Raw genomic sequence first — 18,500 nt, 5'->3', positions numbered from 1 at the left:
CTGGGCTCTCCTGGCTGCCAGGCTGGGCTTGGCTCTCCCCTGCATGATGGCAGAGCTCTCCTCCCTCCCAACATGGGCCCGGCTCTCCCTGCTCCTGGGCTGGGCTCTTCATGCTCCCAGGCTGGGTTGGGCTCTTCCCGCTCTTGCCTCGGCTTCCTGCCTCGGCTCTCGGCCTCCTTGCACCCCGCTTCAGCTCTCCCTGTTCCCCAAAGGGGCCACCTCTCCCCACTCCTTGGCCAGGCCAAGCCCAAGGGTGGGCAGGTACAGGTTGAGCCGCTGCCCCATGTCCTGCAACAGCCTGGCTGCCTGCTGCTGGTACCAGAGCTCGCTGCCAGGTTCCAGCCCGGCGTGGTGCCAGGGGCTGTAGTCCAGCTGCTGGCGGCTGAAGTCCCAGCGCTGGCCCGCCGTGCCAATAGCCCTGCTACCCTCCCAGGCCTCCATGGTGATCTGCACCGAGGCAGGGACACAGGGACACCCTGAGGGCCAGACATACGGCAGGGCAGTGGAAAGGAGCCAGGGAGCCAGCACTGGCCCTGCTTTCCCCTGCCTGTTCTGATGCACAGTGCTTGCTGAGGGGGCAGGGGTCCCAATGTTCCAACCCCCCCACCCCTCCTGGGACCCCCATCATCCCCCGGGGCCCCCTCAGGGCGCTGCTTGGGCTTCCCCCAGCATCTCAGATCCTTTCACCTTTCCCATGTGCAAATGTGCCACAGCAGCACCTGCCAGGGGGGGGGGGTGTGGGGGCTGTGTGCAGAAAAATGAAAGGGTGTGTAAGGGCTAAGGGGCGTGCAAGGGTGTGCACAGAAAGCCCCCTGCAAAGGCCACGTCTGCAGCAGGGCAGGGGTATGAAAGGCTTTGCCTGTGCAGAGGGGTGTGCAGAGGCCCTGTGTGCAAAGCCAAGGGGCAGTACACAGCTCAGGTGTGCACGGCTGTGCACCAGGGCCACATGTGCCGGAGACGAGGCGCGCAAGAGGCACGCAGCCGCAGGCAAAGGCCTGAGACGCTGGCTTTGCCTTCCAGGGCTCTTCAAGGTTGCTCACCACTCTTCACCTGAGAGCTGCTGAAGGAGTGCTCCTTGATGTCCTTCAGCTGCTCCCTCAGCTGCACAGCTCAGGCAGTGCCACAGCATGGCTCTTGCCCTTCTGCAGGTGGAGGCCTTCAGCCCCAAGGCCCCCACCTTGGTGCTGCCCATGGTCTTCATCTGCTCCAGCTGACGGTGCTTCTGCTCACTGAAGATCTGCTGTGAGGATGGGAGGGGAAACATCAGTGCCCCTCTCTGGGGCCCTGGGGACAACACCTTGTATGGAAATAGCAAAAATAATTGAAATTGAATCCTTGTATATCATATATAATTGAGGTTGGATCATTGTATAAGTCACTAAAAATATAATTTATCAAAAATAATTGACTTGATACTTTGAATGAGAGGATGTCAAGGAAACCCTGCCAACCACACCCTGGACTCTGGCCCAGTCCTGCTCATGGTTGGTCAGGAGATGACCCAGATGCTTCCACATTGTGCAATATGCAAAGTCCTCCTGACTTGCAGGGTGTTTGGTATAGAGGGCTGGACCCTCTTGCAGGGACTTTGGATGCCTCTCCTACAGGTGGATGCACCGTGTAGGATTTTCCCACTTGCAGGGAAAGGCTCTCCAAATCCTCACTGCAAATCCTCCTTGAGAAGTTGTGGATGCTGGAAGTGTTAAAGGGCAGGTTAGGTTGGTCTTGGACCAACCTGGGCTGGTGGGAGGTGTCCCTGCCCATGGGACTCGATGATCTTCAAGGTTCCTCCAACCCTTTTGTTACGATCCGAGTTATTATTTATATTTTGATTGCGAGGAAAATTCAGCCACTACTCATAGATGACACGTGAATTTACAAAAATAACAAGGCTTTCTGATTTAAACAAGTTACAAGGATTTATTTACGATTTATAGGATTAGTTATTTTGGAGAGAAGAATCATTAAGAAGAGAAAAGAAGGAGGGAGTAATAAAGATGTTATCACCGTCCGCTGGCCCTGGCCTCTGTCTGTAGTCAGGTGCGTAAGGTCTGTCGCTCCTGCTGCTTCTCTGTCCCTTATCTGAAGCCAAAGTGCCGAGAGAGGGGGGGGGGGGGGGTCTAGAGAAGAAGCCGCTGCTTCTCCTTTTCTTCTGGCCTTTTTTATACAGGAAAAGAAGAAGGGTCCCTTTTTTGCATAAGTCCCTGATACACACAGACTTCCCGGAGATGAGTCATCCTTATCTTTCAGTCTTTTGGGTGTCCTGCTACTTTCATTGTCTCCACCATGCACCAGGAGGTGACCTGATAAGCATTCTTATCTTTTAGGTGCCTGTCAGGCATATGTGAGGTAAACATATGTTAATTGACAGCATGTTGCAACAAAGCAGGAAGAGAAATAAAGAAAGAAAGAAAGAAAAAAAAAAAATTGATTCAAGAGACATATTTTGTATTTTTAAAGTGTTTACATCACCATTTTATGGAATCCTCCTGCCCAGTGTCCGGTTCAGGTAGGCTCAGGTCACACCTTTGGTTTTAACCCAGGTAGCTCCTCCCAGCCCCAGTGCTGTTTGCCACTTTGAGGGCTCAGACTTGTCCCCCCACCTCCTTGACCCCCAGGGGCTGTTGTGCACCTGCCCTCATTAACAAGCTCTGGAAGGCTCAGTGGGGCCCACTGATATCTTCAGGTACTTTGATTTTTTCATCATGACTTTCATTTCCAGAGATATGTCTTCATTCTTCTCTCAGTATCTGAGGTCCATGCAATGAGCCTTAAAAATCCTAAAGAGCTGTTTATCATTTTGCAATTTTCTTTACATCTTCAAGACCTGAAGAGTTCATTATTAATTATTCTTGTTGGAGTTAAGGAGAAAGTTTTCAAAGTGAGAACAGAGGATATAGAAGCATTCTCCAAGTGATAATGATCCAGAGGGTCACCTAAAAATGTCTTCACCTGAAGGAAATTGATAGAAAAGTAGAAAATCTCCCTTATGAGGGAAAGCTGATAAAGCTGGAGCTCTTCAGCTTGGAGAAGGGGAGAAAGAAGGGAGAAGTCATTCATGTTTACAAATATGCAAAGGGAAAGAGCCAGGAGTATGGTGCCAGGCTCTTCTCAGTTATGCCCAGTGATAGGACAAGAGGGAACAGACAGAAACTTGAGCATAGGAGGTTTTATATAGACATGAGGAGATTTTTTTTGCTGTGAGGGTGACAGAGCACTGGCACAGGCTGCTCAGGGAGGTCGTGGAGTCTCCTTCTCTGGGGACATTCAAAACACACCAGGAACTATTCCTACATGACCTCCTGTAGGTGACCCTGCTCTGGCAGGGGGTTGGACTCAGTGTTTCTTCAAGGTCCCTTCCAACTTTCTGTGAGTCTGTGATTTTCTACCCAGCGCTCAAGACTGTGACCAAGATAAGTTGTGGGGAGCTGTAGAGAGTGCTCCTTCCCATCACTCCTATCTGTCTTGCAGCTATCTTGCAGGACTGTCTCAAAGCCAGGCTGTTGCCCACTTGGGATATTTTTTTCCCAAATTACCACCTGGTTTTCTCTAATTCTTACTGTTTCACTGCCATGTGAGCCCTATTTTTATTCTGCATCTCTACCTTGTTACCTTTTATGTGATTTTTCACCAAGTGTGATTTTTTACATATATTTTACTTCTTTTAGTTAATAAATGACATCAGGACTGTATGCTCTGTGCTCCCCTGTCCACTGGTTCCTGATGCTCTGTCACCACTATGGGGGGGTTGTGCTTCCACCACCTTTTAATTCCAAATCAGATTCACTCCCAATATTTCCTCCATGTTCCTTGGGATCCCCAAATGCAAGTTCTTCACCTGGATGGTTCAAAACCTAAACCCCACCCAGAGCAGAGATATTGTTTTATCACGTTCTTTCCAGAAAAGGTGCCAGAAAAAATTTCTCCAAAGCCTGAAGCCCTTTGGAGAAGACATTAGGGTTTGCTATGCAGACCAAAGAAAACGTAGAACCTTCAGGGCAGTAAAGGCTGCTTTGGTTATTGTCCTTCTGATTCACACCTGAAAGCACTGATTCAACAGCTTCTTCTTGTCTCCAGGCTCCTGAGGTCTTTGTTTTGTGATCAGGTCAGGAAGTGTGTCTTCCCATTCCCTCCTCCCCACCCCCATTACACCAGCCCTTCAGGTTTTTAAGCCTGGTATACCCTTTGTGGCTGTGAACCCTTTCCTTTAAACAACAAATTCCCCTTTTGAGACTCATGGGGGTATTTTATACAACCCATAACTTTCACTTTTGTGCTTGTAGAACCACAAATCACAGAGTGGTTTGGGTTTGAGGGGACCTGAAGGTCATCTAGCTCCAGCTCCCTGCATGAGCAGGGACATCTCCCACCTTACCAGGATGCTCTAAACCCAATCTAAGCCAAATCCAACCTGGCCGTGAAAAGGAAGCTTTTAGGGATGGGGCAGGCAGAGATTCTCTGGGCAATCTGGGCCAGTGCCTCATCACCCTCACAGCAAAGAATTTCTTCCTCATATCTCAAGTCAATAACACCTCTTTCAGTTTGAAACCATTCCCCCCTTGTCTTGTTACTGCAAGTCCTTGTCAAACCAGAGATGGAGCCCCGCTTGACCTTCTTTTCACAAACAGAGAGGGGCTGGTGAGAGATGTAGTGGTCGGTGGACGTCTGGGACTCAGCGATCATGAAATAATAAAGTTTTCAATACTCGGGGATTCAAGGAGGGTCGTCAATAAAACCTCTACGTTGGACTTTCGGAGGGCAGATTTTGGCCTATTCAGAACACTAGTCCAGAGTATCCCCTGGGAAACAGCCCTTGAAAACAAAGGGGTCCAGGAGGGATGGACGTACTTCAAGGAGGAAGTTTTGAAAGCACAGGAGCAGGCTGTCCTGGTGTGCCGAAAGGAGAGCCGGGGGGGAAGACGACCGGTCTGGCTGAACAGGGAGACTTTGAAAGAAATTAGAGTTAAGAAGAAAGCCTACCAATTATGGAAAAAAGAGCTAACTACTCAGGAGGAATTTAGGAATATAGTCAGGTTGTGTAGAAAGAAAATTAGAGAGACAAAGGCACAACTTGAACTGAATCTCGCCACCTCTGTGAAGGATAACAAAAAGTCCTCCTACAAATACATCAATGGCAAAAGGAGGGGCAAGGAAAACATCCATTCTTTACTGGACATGGGCCAGAATATAGTTGTCAAAGATGAAGAAAAGGCTGAGGTATTTAACACCTTCTTTGCCTCAATTTTCAACAGTAAGACAGGTTATCCTGAGGACAACTGTCTTCTGGAGCTTATAGAAGGTGACAAGAATCTAAACAGCCCCCCTGTAATATTGAAGGACACAGTCAGTGACCTGTTGAGCTGCTTGAATTCCCACAAGTCTATGGGACCGGAAGGGATCCACCCAAGGGTGATGAGGGAGCTGGCAGAAGAGCTCGCCAAGCCTCTCTCTATCATCTACCAACAGTCCTGGCTCACTGGGGACATCCCAGGTGACTGGAAGTTGGCGAATGTCACGCCAATCCACAAAAAGGGCCAGAAGGAGAACCTGGAAAACTACAGGCCTGTCAGCCTGACCTCAGTGCCTGGCAAGGTTATGGAGCTGATCATCCTGGGGGCAATCACACAGCACCTACCAGATGGACAAGGGATCAGACCCAGCCAGCACGGATTTAGGAAGGGCAGGCCCTGTCTGACCAATCTGATCTCCTTTTACGATCAGGTGACCCGCCTGGTGGATGAGAGGAAGGCTGTGGATGTGGTCTACCTGGACTTCAGCAAGGCCTTTGACACCGTCTCCCACAGCATACTCCTGAAAAAGCTGTCAGCCCACAGCTTCGACAGGGAGACTCTGCGCTGGGTTAGGAACTGGCTGGAGGGCCGAGCCCAGAGAGTGGTGCTGAATGGTGCTGCATCCAGTTGGCGGACGGTCACCAGTGGTGTCCCCCAGGGATCAGTGTTGGGCCCAGTTCTGTTTAATATCTTTATTGATGATTTAGATGTGGGGATTGAGTCCATCATCAGCAAATTTGCAGATGACACTAAGCTGGGGGGAAGTGTGGATCAGCTGGAAGGCAGGAGGGCTCTGCAGAGGGACCTGGACAGACTGGAGAGTTGGGCTGATTCCAACAGGATGAGGTTCAACAAGGCCAAGTGCCAGGTCTTGCACTTTGGCCACAACAACCCCATGCAGCGCTACAGGCTGGGGACAGAGTGGTTGGAGAGCAGGCAGAAAGGGACCTGGGGAGTCTGGATTGACAGGAAGCTGAACATGAGCCAGCAGTGTGCCCAGGTGGCCAAGAAGGCCAATGGCGTCCTGGCCTGTATCAGGAACAGCGTCGTCAGCAGATCCAAGGAAGTGATTCTGCCCCTGTACTCAGTGCTGGTGAGGCCACACCTCCAGTACTGTGTCCAGTTCTGGGCCCCTCAGTTTAGGAAGGATATTGAGGTCCTGGAGGAGGTCCAAGGGAGGGCAACTAGGCTGGTGAAAGGACTGAGGGAGCTGAGGGAGCTGGGGCTGTTCAGCCTGGAGAAGAGGAGGCTCAGAGGAGACCTCATCACTCTCTACAACTACCTGAAAGGAGGTTGTAGCCAGGTGGGGGGTGGTCTCTTTTCCCAGGCAACCCTCAGGAAGACAAGAGGGCACGATCTCAAGTTGTGTCGGGGGAGGTTTAGGTTGGACATCAGAAAGAATTTCTTTACCGAGAGGGTGATCAGACATTGGAATGGGCTGTCCCGGGAAGTAGTGGATTCTCCATCCCTGGAGATCTTTAAAAAGAGACTGGATGTGGCACTCAGTGCCATGGTCTAGTAACTGCAGCGGTAGTGGATCAAGGGTTGGACTTGATGATCTCAGAGGTCCCTTCCAACCCAGCCAATTCTATGATTCTATGAAAAGTCCCCCTTTATCCCTCCTCATTTGATGATTCTGTGATAAAATGTGTATCCCTTGGAAATGATAGAGTGGGTGCCAGGTGATCATTCCCAGAACTCACACCACTATGGAAAAGTGTCTCGGGTTGGACAGTTGTTCTGTCACCAGAACTCCCCTGTAAGGGGGAAGGGGAAAAGGAGTGGAGCCCTGGGGCTTGCAATGAAAGCAGATTTAAAAGCAGAACAATAATAATCTAGTATTAACAATGAATACCATGGCTCCAGTGGGAAGGCGATGGTCAAGTTATGTGGAGGAGCAGGTCCCAGCTGTCGGAACATTGCCTAGTAGGATTGGACCCACTGGGGAGGGCAGCCATGAAAGAAGCCAAGCCATCCCCCCAAACTTCAGTCATAGAATGGTTTGGGTAGGAAGGGACCTTGAAATGTCATCCAGACCAACTTCCTGCTCTACAGGGAGGGTGTGTATGGTCGTGCTGTAGAACGCTACAGTTGGCCAGGTCAGAACAGCTTCCCTGGACTTTATATCATGGTCACATGGATCCCTCATTCCAGAGCTGTGGAGAACCCAACACAACACTACTGATCTCTCTTGCTCTTGTTTAGTTGGAGTCTGTAGCCTGCAAAATTCAAGGTCCTCTAATGAGGAAAAAAATTCTTTTAGAGTGAATTCTATTCCATGAAGCTGTGTGAAATGGAAATGAAGTAGAAAGAACCTTCAGGGAAGTAACCCTGACCTGGGTTGGTCATTGTCCCCCTGAGATTACAGCTGAAAGCAGTGAATTAACAGCCTCTTATCTTCAGGGCCAGCGGGCTTTGTGTTGAGATTGGGTCAACACCACCCATCTGTGATGTGTCCCATCCTCCCTGCCCATGGCACAAGCCTGATGTCCCCAGCTCCCCCAGGACACAACCCTGGTGTGTCCCCCCTACTAACTTCCAACCTCCACACCCCCCCACCCCCCCCCCCCACCCCCCCCCGGTTCGGGTCCCACCCCCCCGAGGCCCCTCCCCACCATTTCTTCCTCCCCCGGCCACTTCCCGCAATCGCACTGCAGCTCCTCGGAGGTTTTGCTTTGCCGCCCCGGGGCTGCACCCACACCCCCCCCCACGCCAGAGCCAGAACTGCCCAATTGGTGACTGCCAGAGCATGACCCTTCCCCACTGGCCTTGGCTGTGCGCTCCCTGCAAGTACCAGGAGGTGATAGGAGGGGGTGGTTATCCCACTACTGCACAAACTGGGGGTGAGCAGCACAAGATGGGGAGGGAGGAGGAAGAGGTGAGAGGGGGGAACTAAACTTTACCCTGGGGTGAGGGTGACCCCCCTAACTGTTTAAGGAGGGTGGAGGAGCTGTGATTGGGTCTCCCCCCACCTCATCCAGGGATTCCCAACTCCTTCCGGTTTGAAGGGCTGTGATAGGGGATCGCCAATTCATCCGAATGGTTTGGGGGCTGCAGCTAGCGACCCTCAAATGCCCCTGGAGCCAGGGGTAGCGATGGGAAGTCCGGAATACTTCAAGGGGACTTGATAACCCTTGGGCTTATGAGCCACAATTGGAGACTCCCAAAACATGTCAGGAGACCCCAACTCATCCCAGTGGATTACAGCTCATCCTGCATGTGGGTGTTATAGGGGAACTTCCAAGTTATGGTGCCATTTGGTATGAAAATGAGGGACCCAAACGGGTAGACTAGTGTTTGGGTGCGATGCAGTGACCCCATTATCATGCCAGGGACTGGAGACAGAAATAGGAGAGCACTAAATCATCTCTTGGAGTGTAAGTACAATGGGGTGATCCCAAATCAAGCAAGGAGTAGTTCAAAACCTCAGCACCCCCTGCCCCACCCAATGCCCCTTTGGGTTTTTGGTGCCAGTGTAGCTCCTAATGAAGCCCAAAAAGGCCTAATAAAACTGTTTAGAGACAGAGTTTTAAGCCTTTAAACAGCAAAGTTTTTTATTTGTGGATCCGGGGAACTCCCAGCTCTCGCTGGACAAAGAGTTCCGAGGGTTAAGGGAAAGGGTTAGGGTATTTATACAGTAAAAGGGGAGGTTACAACATCATTACATTCTCAATTCTTTCTGACTTCATTATATTTTTACAAGGCGATAACAGACCCTATCCATAACTTTCTTCTTTTCTGTTCGTGGTGACATCTTTTATGTCCTTCTTGTGCAGATGTTCACATTCTTTGTTGCCCAGCTGGCGCCTAAATGGTCTTGGCAATGTCTTGTTTTAAGAACAAGACCTACACTTTTAATTATCTTCGAGACAGAAGTTAATCCCGTTCTGGCCTTGTGTTTGGTTACATTGTTCTAGTGGAAAATGACACGTCTCAGCTGCTTTGTTCGCTTCTTTCTCAGTTTAACCCTGAATTTTACTGGTTATGAATACAAATTCATTAACATATATTACAAGTTTTAATTCTACATAAAGTAAATTCACACAAACAGCTTGGCCTGCTCTCCTCTCCTTACAGGAGTTAATCCTGTCAGGATCTTTGTCTTTTTCATTAAAGATGTAGTAAAGGATGAACAGTGGGTGTCCAACTCTATGGGTAACCTACTTGTTCCACCGCACACTCCATTTTCACCCACAGTAGGTTTGATGTATGTTTTGTTTTACAGCACCACAGAAAAAGTCCACCCCCTACTTTGTCACTGCACTATGGCTTCTTCCACAGACATGGGATGACTCCATCTGGGCAATAACGTCTCTGGGTGACCAAAGATCAGACAGCATTTGCTCAAAGAATGACATTGGTGAAGCATTACTGAATCAATCCAGGAGAAACATTTGATATCAGTGAGAAACATAGTTAAAGGTTTAGGATCTGCTTGGTCCATCTCCACCATCAGAAAATCCATCAGGGTGAGAGACCCCAGAGATGTCCTGACTGTGGGAGACGGTTTAGTGACAGCTTGGATCTGGTCCAACAGTGACACCATCACACAGTCACCATGCCCTACACCTCCCCTGACTGCGGGAAAGGTTTTAGAAGGATATGGTATTTTATCCAGGACCAGCGCATCCATACAGGTGAGAAACCCTTTAAATGTTCCGAGTGCGGGAAGGAGTTTACCCGGAGTTCCCGTTTATCAGAGCATGAGCGGATCCATACAGGAGAGAAATCCTATAAGTGTCTGGAGTGTGGGAAGGAGTTTAATCAGATTTCCAATTTATCACGCTCTCTCCTCATCCATACAGGAGAGAAGTTCTATCTGTGCACTCACTGTGGGAAAGCCTTCAGCAAAAGCACCTCTTGGATTAATCACCAACATGTCCACACTGAGGAAAAACCCTACACGTGTCCCCTGTGTGGGAAGGGCTTCACAGCCAGCTCAAATCTCACCCGACACCTACGGATCCATATGGGTGAACATCCCTACAAGTGTTCCGATTGTGGGAAGAACTTCTGTCAACACTCCCATTTGAAGACCCATCAGTGCCTCCATACCAGTGAAATACATTAAAGCTAATCCCAGTGCAAGAAAGGTTTTCACTGGAACTAAGATTTCATCTGTCATTATTCAACCCATCACAGCCATCACCAAGTATGAAGGGTCAAGTTTACCTCATTTTCCAAGCTCCATCACACCAATGATTCTTTCTTCAGCTTGTCATGCAGAACAAAATGGAGTCAGATCAGGAACCACTTCATGTCCCTGTCAGAATTTGAGTTTTAATATTTGTTTCAGCATCATGAAGGTTGTTTTTTTTTTCAAATAAGGAAAAAAAAAATATTCACAATTATGACACCCTTCTAAAGGGATGTGGCAGGATGGGATCCTGGACACTTTTCCTGCACAGCAGGCTGGGAGTGCAGCTGAGGGAGCAGTAAAAGAGGGAGGAAGCAGACTGCAGGACAATGCTGACAGCAACAGAGCAGGATCATCTCTACTACACGGCTTTTAAATACATCCAGGGATGGTGGTTCCACCACCTTCAAGGGCAGACCGTTCCAACACCTAACTACTCTCTCAGTAAGGAAATTCTTCCTCACATCTGACCTAAACCTCCCCTGGTGCAACTTCAGGCCATGTCCTCTTGTCATCTCATTGTTCACTTGAGAGAAGAGGTCAGCACCCACATCACCACAATCTCTTTTCAGGGAATTGTAGAGAGCAAGAAGCTCTCCTCTCAGCCTCATCTTCTCCAAATTGCACATTCCCAATTCCCTCAGTCTCTCCTCAGAGCACTTGTTCTCCAGCCCCTTCACCACCTTGTAGATGCCTATAGACTCCAGGAGCTGGTGCAGCTCTTCAGAGGAACGTTACTGCTCTTTGCCTGTCAGGAGGGATGCTTCATTAGCTGTCCTGAAACCTCTGTGACACCATGGGTGATATGAGAAATAGGGGTTTAAAATTGTAGTTTATTGTTTTGTTGAGCATATCTTTCAGTTTAACAATGTTTGCTTGGGCTGTTTGTTTGGGGTGTGTTTGGGCGTGCTTGTGGGGAAGAGGGGTCAGAAAAACAGGAGGAGGGGCCGACCGCGGGGGCCCGCCAAACAGGGACGTCACGTGACCATTCCCCTCAGTAACAGAATGAAGCAAGCAAAACGTGAAACCATCAACAGAGCGTTTAACCTCCAAGGGTAACTTTTCCCTCAAAGGGAAACTCTGGCCTGGGAGATGGAATCTCCTTTGGCTGTTTTCTGGCTCAGACCATGGGATTTGACAGTCCTGTGCTGTCGTGCCAGCAGCAGGTGGTTGTGCTGGAGTGCCCTGACATTTCCTCTAGCCCCACAGGGCTGTGCTTTGCCACTCAATTGAGGAGCTGCACTGACTGATGTTGGAGCACCCCTGGCACCTCCAGTGTCACCCGTGGCTTGCATGGGAAGAGGAGGGAAAGGAGATTCCCCCTGGCACTGCCTTGGTGTCCAGTGTGAGAATGGGACAAGCAGGGGTTGTGTCTCTACAGGGGAATTGGTTGTGCTGGAAAGGAGGGAGGGGACATGAGCGATGACTTCAGTGTGTGTCCCATTGGGTTCCTGGGGAGCCCCAGGGAGAGCTGGAGTGAGCCCCAAGAGAGCAGAGCAAATGGCAAAGTCTGGCTGGCGCTGGTGCTGTGCTGCTGGGCAGGGCTCCTGAGACTGAGAGAGATGCTGGCAAGCAGAGTGCTTCAGAGAGACAGCTCTGGGCAGGAGCAGCTCCTCTGCAGAGTGCAGCAGGGCTGAGGACACTGCCTGCAGGCAGCAGGGCAGGGGAGAGGAGGGAGAGAGAGGAGAAAGGCAGCCTGGACTGGGAGGAGAGCTGAGAGCTGCCTGGGGGAGAAATCTTCATAGCCCCTGCCATGATGAGTCTCTGGCTGCAGGGCAGCCGAAACTGGGCTTCCTGGAGGGGGTCTTCTCCAGCTGGCAGCCTGTGCCACAGCTGATGGGATCCTTCCAGAGGATTTTGGTGGGCAGGAGGAAAAGGCTTGGCAGAGCAGGGTTGACCTGGAGCAGTGTCAGAGGGAGAGGGCATGGGGCTGCCTTCTGCTGGGGATGGCTGCAGGGGCTGAGGGTGTGTGTGCAGGCAGGGGTGCCCAGGGCTGTCCTTCAGAGCAGGGTCCTGCAGCCCAGGGGCTGTGTGCTGGGGCAGGGACTCTGCTGCCTGCCTGACAGGGGCAGCTCTCAGCCTACCCGGGAGAGCTCCCTGGTGCCGGCAGAAGCTGTGGCTGGCAGGAGTGAAGCCCATCAGGACACGGCAGGCTCCTCCTGCATTCAGGATCCTGCTGCCTGGCTCAGCTCACAGCTCCACATCACCCCAGGACATTGCTCCTTTGGGAGCAGTGCAGAGGCAGCATTTCCCTGCCTGAAAAGCAGTTTGTGCTCTGAGTGCTTCACTCTTTGTTGGATGGATGGGTGCAGCTCAGACACTGATGCTTCAGGTCTTGTCCTGCTGCTGTGTCGATGGAAGAAAAGCATCCAAAGCTTCTGAGATTTGGGTCTGTGGGGACTGCAGGGTATGGGGCTGGGGGTCAGCCCACCCTCCCATCAGGATACCCCACGTTTAGGGTCTTTGTGTCTTTGTGTAGCTGAGAGCAGGGCTGATGGACAGAGCGGCTGTCCTCACTCTGTACTAAGGGACAGTCCCTTTGTCTTTCAGTACCCTCAAGGTTTCACTTGAAGAGCAACAGAAATGCTGAGGATTTTTTGGCAGCGAAAAGGCAGTTTGTGGGTTTCTAAGAAGAAATGAAGATGTTTTTGACAAAAGTCTTCTGTGCCTTCTCCCTGTCTTTTCTCTCATGACAATGCACTATGCCTAGAGACAGCCAATGTCCAACAGCAGCTCCATCAGCCAGTTCCTCCTCTTGGCAGTTGCAGACAGGCAGGAGCTGCAGCTCTTGCACTTCTGGCTCTTCCTGGGCATCTACCTGGCTGCCCTCCTGGGCAACGGCCTCATTATCACCACCATCGCCTGTGACCACCACTTCCATACCCCCATGTACTTCTTCCTCCTCAACCTCTCCCTCCTCCACCTGGGATCCATCTCCACCACTCTGCCCAAAACCACGGCCAGTTCCCTCTGGGACAACACGGACATCTCCTACAAGGGATGTGCTGCACAGCTCTTCTTCTTTGTCTTTTTCATGTCAGCAGATTATTTTTCTCTTGACCATCATGTCCTACGACCACTACATGGCCATCTGCAAACACCTGCACTACGGGACCCTCCTGGGCACAAGAACTTGTGTCCACATGGCAGCAGCTGCCTGGGGCACTGGGTTTCTCCATGCTCTGCTGCACACAGCAGATACATTTTTCCCTGCCCCTCTGCCAGGACAATGCCCTGGACCAGTTCTTCTGTGAAATCCCTGAGATCCTCAAGCTCTCCTGCTCAGACTCCTACCTCAGGGAACTTGGGCTTCTTGTGGTCAGTGCCTGTTTTGGTTTTGTCTGTTTTGTTTTCATAGTGGTTTCATATGCGGAGATCTTCAGGGCTGTGCTGAGGATCCCCTCTGAGCAGGGAAGGCACAAAGCCTTTTCCACGTGCCTGCCTCATCTGGCCGTAGCATCTCTGTTTGTCAGTACTGGCATATCTGCTCACATGAAGCCCCACTCCTTCTTGTCCCTGTCCCTGGTCCTGGTGCTGTCATTTCTGTACTCGGTGGTTCCTCCAGCAGTGAGCCCCCTCATCTACAGCATGAGGAACCAGGAGCTCAAGTGTGCTGTGTGGAAACTTTTAACAGGATTGTTTTCTCAAGTAAGAAATTTCCTAGTTTCTCATGCATATCATTGTAATGTATCTCATATCATTCATTATGTGTCTCATCAGAGGCTCAGCCTGCCTTCTGGAACTTTTTACTGTGGTTGCTTTTTTTTTTTTTTTTTTTTTTTTCGCTTTTACATGTGATTATGCTGGGCACAAAGAAATGTCATTGTTTATACCATTTCTACTTCTGTAACTTTCTTTCAGGTTTTAATCACGGGTTTCTGGAAATCAGGGGTTTCTGGAATCAAGGGTGTTACGATCCGAGTTATTATTTTATATTTTGATTGCGAGGAAAATTCAGCCACTACTCATAGACACGTGAATTTACAAAAATAACAAGGCTTTCTGATTTAATCAAGTTACAAGGATTTATTTACGATTTATACGATTATTTATTTTGGAGAGAAGAATCGTTAAGAAGAGAAAAGAAGGAGGGAGTAGTTAAGATGTTATCACTGTCCGCCTGCCCTGGCCTCTGGCTGTAGTCAGGTGCATAGGGTCTGTCGCTCCTGCTGCTTCTCTGTCCCTTATCTGAAGCCAAAGTGCCCAGAGAGGGGGGGGGGGGGGGGTCTAGAGAAGAAGCCAAGAAGCCGCTGCTTCTCCTTTTTTTCTGGCCTTTTTTATACAGGAAAAGAAGAGGGGTCCCTTTTTTGCATAAGTCCCTGATACACACAGACTTCCCGGAGATGAGTCATCCTTATCTTTCAGTCTTTTGGGTGTCCTGCTACTTTCATTGTCTCCACCATGCACCAGGAGGTGACCTGATAAGCATTCTTATCTTTTAGGTGCCTGTCAGGCATATGTGAGGTAAACATATGTTAATTGACACAATGTTGCAACATAGCAGGAAGAGAGAAAAAAGAAAAAATTTTTCAAGAGACATATTTTTGTATTTTTAAAGCCTTTACATCAACGGGTTTCTATGTTCTATTTTTAAAAAAAAATAAAGGACATTATGTTATGTCCTTTTTCTGAGATTCTTCTGGTGCAAGGGTTGGATCCAGCCACACCTGCAGTCATCTGAGAAGGAGTTTAGAAAGCAAGGGGGTTCACTCTGACCCTTATGACTCAACAGTACGGCCTTCCTCATTCTTTTCCCTGAGCAAACCACTCAAACCTGGTCCTGGCTCCATTTCCACTGTCCCTCTACAAATCATTGCCTCAGATCTCAATGTCAGCCACTCCAATTTTAACCCCTACACATCTGTTCCAAATAGTAACAGAACGATCTTTGACATTAGATCCTATAACGTTAAAACTTCAATATTAAAGTCACAATCCCCACTGTCAGTAAAGACTGGGAGATGAATGGAATGAGAGCAGCCCTGCAGAGAATTACTTGGGCATCCTACTGGGTCAAAACTTTTACGACAGGGTAACCCACCTAGCTGATCAAGGGAAGCCAGAGGGTGTAATATTTCTGGACTTCAGGAAGACTTTTGGTACTGTCTCTCACAGCATCCTCCTGGATAAAATGTCCATCACACAGGTGGACAAACGTGCTATGTGATGGATGAGCAACTGGCTCACAGGTGGAGCACAAAGAGTGACAGTGAATGGAGTCACATGAGGCTCTATCCTTGGCCCAGTCCTCTTCAACTTCTTCATAAATGACTTGGGTGCAGGACTGGAAGGAATCTGAAGCAAGTTTGTGGATGAAAGACCTCAGCAGGTTAGAGAGATGGGAAAACAACAGGCACAGGAAGGACAGGTGCTGAATCACCAACTACAAGGGCAAGTACTGAATTCTGTACCTGGGATGGGGCAACCCTGGTGGCAAGTACAGACTGGGGAACGAGTGGCTGGAGAGCAGAGAGGGATCTGGGGGTCCTGGTTGATGGCAAACTGGACATGTGCCAGCAGCGTGTCCTGGCAGCCAGGAGGGCCAACCATGTCCTGGGGTGCATCAAGCATAGTGTTACCAGCCAGTCCAGGGAGGTGACTGTCCTGCTCTACTCTGCACTGGTAAAGCCTCACTGTGAGTAGTGTGTTCAGTTTGGGCACCCCAATATAGAAAAGGCATCAAGGTGTTGGAGAGTGTCTAAAGGAGAGCAACAAAGATGGTGAAGGGTCTGGAAGGGATGACTTATGAGGAGCAGCTGAGGTCACTTGGATTGTTCATTTGGGAGAAAAGAAGGCTGAGGGGAGACCCCATTGCAGTCTATGGACTCTCACGAGGGGAAGAGATGGGGCTGGTTCTGATTTATTCACTCCTGTGACCAATGACAGGACCTGGGGAGATGATCGGAAGCTGAATTAAGGGAGGTTTAGGTTAGATATCGGGGAAAGGTTTTTCCCCAAAAGGCAGTTGAGCAGTGGAACAACTTCATTGCTTCCAAGCAATGACCATTCCCCCAGAGAAGTGGTCACAACACCAATCCTGACTGAGTTGAAGAAGAGTTTTAATGATGCTCTCAGGCTCATGGTGTGATCCCGGGAGTACCCTACACAGGACATAGGTGGACTTGATCATCCTGATGGGTCCATTCCAACTCTGAATATTCTATGATTCTATGATAACTCATTTGGGAATGGCAAGAAGTGGAGCAAGGTCCTTCCTGGGTGTGCATGGTGGGAGGGTGAGGACCAATGGGCATCAGCTGAAGCAATGGAGGAAATACTTAAAAGCTTGCTCCTCATCAAGACATTCAAGCAGGTCTCCCAAAGAGCTTTTCACATCTTCATCCCTGCAGCTTTTCAAGCCCCAAATTAATAAATCCTGAGTAACCTTCCCTTACGCCAAAATAACCCTGATGAGACCAGGATGTTGGCCTAGAGACCTCCTGATGATCAGCCCTCTGATCTTCTTTGTAGTCTCCTCTGGACTTGTTCTAACAGTTCCAGGTCCTTTTTGTGCATGGGGTTCCAGAACTGGACCCAGAACTGCAGTTGGGTCTCACCAGAGTGGAGCAGAGGATCAGAATCTCCTCCCCTGACCTGCTGGCCACGCTGCTTTTTGTGTAGCTTAGGACATGCTTGGCTTCCTGGGCTGCCAGCACACCTTGCCAGCTGGTGCAGAGCTTCTCATCAACCAGCACCCCAAAGTGCTCCTCCTCAGGGCTACTCTCAAACCATGCCCTGCCCAACCTTTATTTGTGCTGGGGATTGCCTCAACCGAGGTGCAGGGCCATGTGCTTGTCCTTCTTGAACTTCATGAAGTATGCATGAGCCCAGCTCTGTCCCTTTGTCTGGACAGTCTGAGTCTGGAAAGGTGACTTTAGAAATGGTCACAGTATCATCACCACCACCAGGAAAAACTCTTTCTTGATGCTTTAAACTTGGTTTGCTCCTCATCCCATCTTGGGGTAGCTAGGAGGTGGTGTACATTTTCTGGCATTATTGATCTTCACACCCCACTGTCTCTAGGAAGAATCCTGACCCACAAGTGAGGGAAGGGCTCTGCCTTCTCATTGCCTGGGGTTCAGAGTGTGGCCTCACTGCTTAATAAAAAATAATAAATAAAAGGCACCTTCACAGAGCCTTTGCCTCCCTGCAATCATGGTCTCCAGTCATCTGCTCTAACAAGGCCATGGGGAGGCTCTAGCAGCAATGGCCATCAGTGGGGTTAATCAATGCTTCAAGGTACTTTCAGGTTCCATTTTGACTTCTGGAGCAGTTTCTTCATTCATCTCTCAGCACCTGAGGAACATGGACTCTGTCCCACTGACACCCTGGGGCTCGTTGAAATACAGAGAACACTAAAGATCCGAACGAAGACGACGGGGTCGTAAGTATTAAAGGTGTATCCTGTTCGGTTGGGTGGGATTTGGTTTCTTGTGTGTGTGTGAGAGAGTGTGACTGAGACGGAACCTGGTTCCGAAGCGATTGTGGAAGTCTTTTAACTGCGGTTCCAATATCCCTCGATGGACTTGGCCGGTGAAGGACCGAAGCGATTCCTGTAGGATTCGTGGGTGGGTGATAAGGTATTTAAGCCACCTGCAAGACACTTATTGAAGCAGCCAAGGGCGAGAGGATTGCCACTAATAAAATCCTCATATTATGGGACAGATTTCGAAGAGTTCTAGTCAGGTACCAGATATTCCTCCGGAGAGTCCTTTAGGTATTATGATTAAATATTGAGATAGTAAGGGAAAAAAGAAAAGGAAAAACTAAAGTGAAAGTACTGCAATAATGCATGACAATTTGGCCAAAACCATTTTCACAGGAAGTGACTATGCATACTTATGGATCCAGAATTCTACTTTACCTACAGTGCCCCTCCTCACATTAAAACCTAGGGAGGAAGAGAATGAAAAGAAAAGCAGAGATAAAGAAAAATGAGAAACTTTAGACCGTCTGCCTCCTCCACGTTTGCATAACCTACCGTCAGTTGCTCTGCCGGCACCGGCAATACCTCCGTCACCTTTTCCGTCAATGAAAGGTGAGCAGCCGATTGAGAGACGCAGCACGAGACT

The 18,500-nt window shown here is 49.5% G+C and overlaps 1 pseudogene; it reads left to right on the top strand.

Moving 5' to 3' along the window:
• The first annotated feature begins 946 nt into the window (after positions 1–946).
• Positions 947–10,362, top strand: LOC139789245 (zinc finger protein 383-like; annotated as a pseudogene).
• Positions 10,363–18,500: the final 8,138 nt, after the last annotated feature.

Source organism: Heliangelus exortis, chromosome W (assembly GCF_036169615.1).
Source record: "Heliangelus exortis chromosome W, bHelExo1.hap1, whole genome shotgun sequence".
NCBI lineage: Eukaryota > Metazoa > Chordata > Aves > Apodiformes > Trochilidae > Heliangelus > Heliangelus exortis.
Note: the sequence above shows the minus strand (reverse complement) of the source record. Positions and strands in the feature narration are given on the sequence as shown.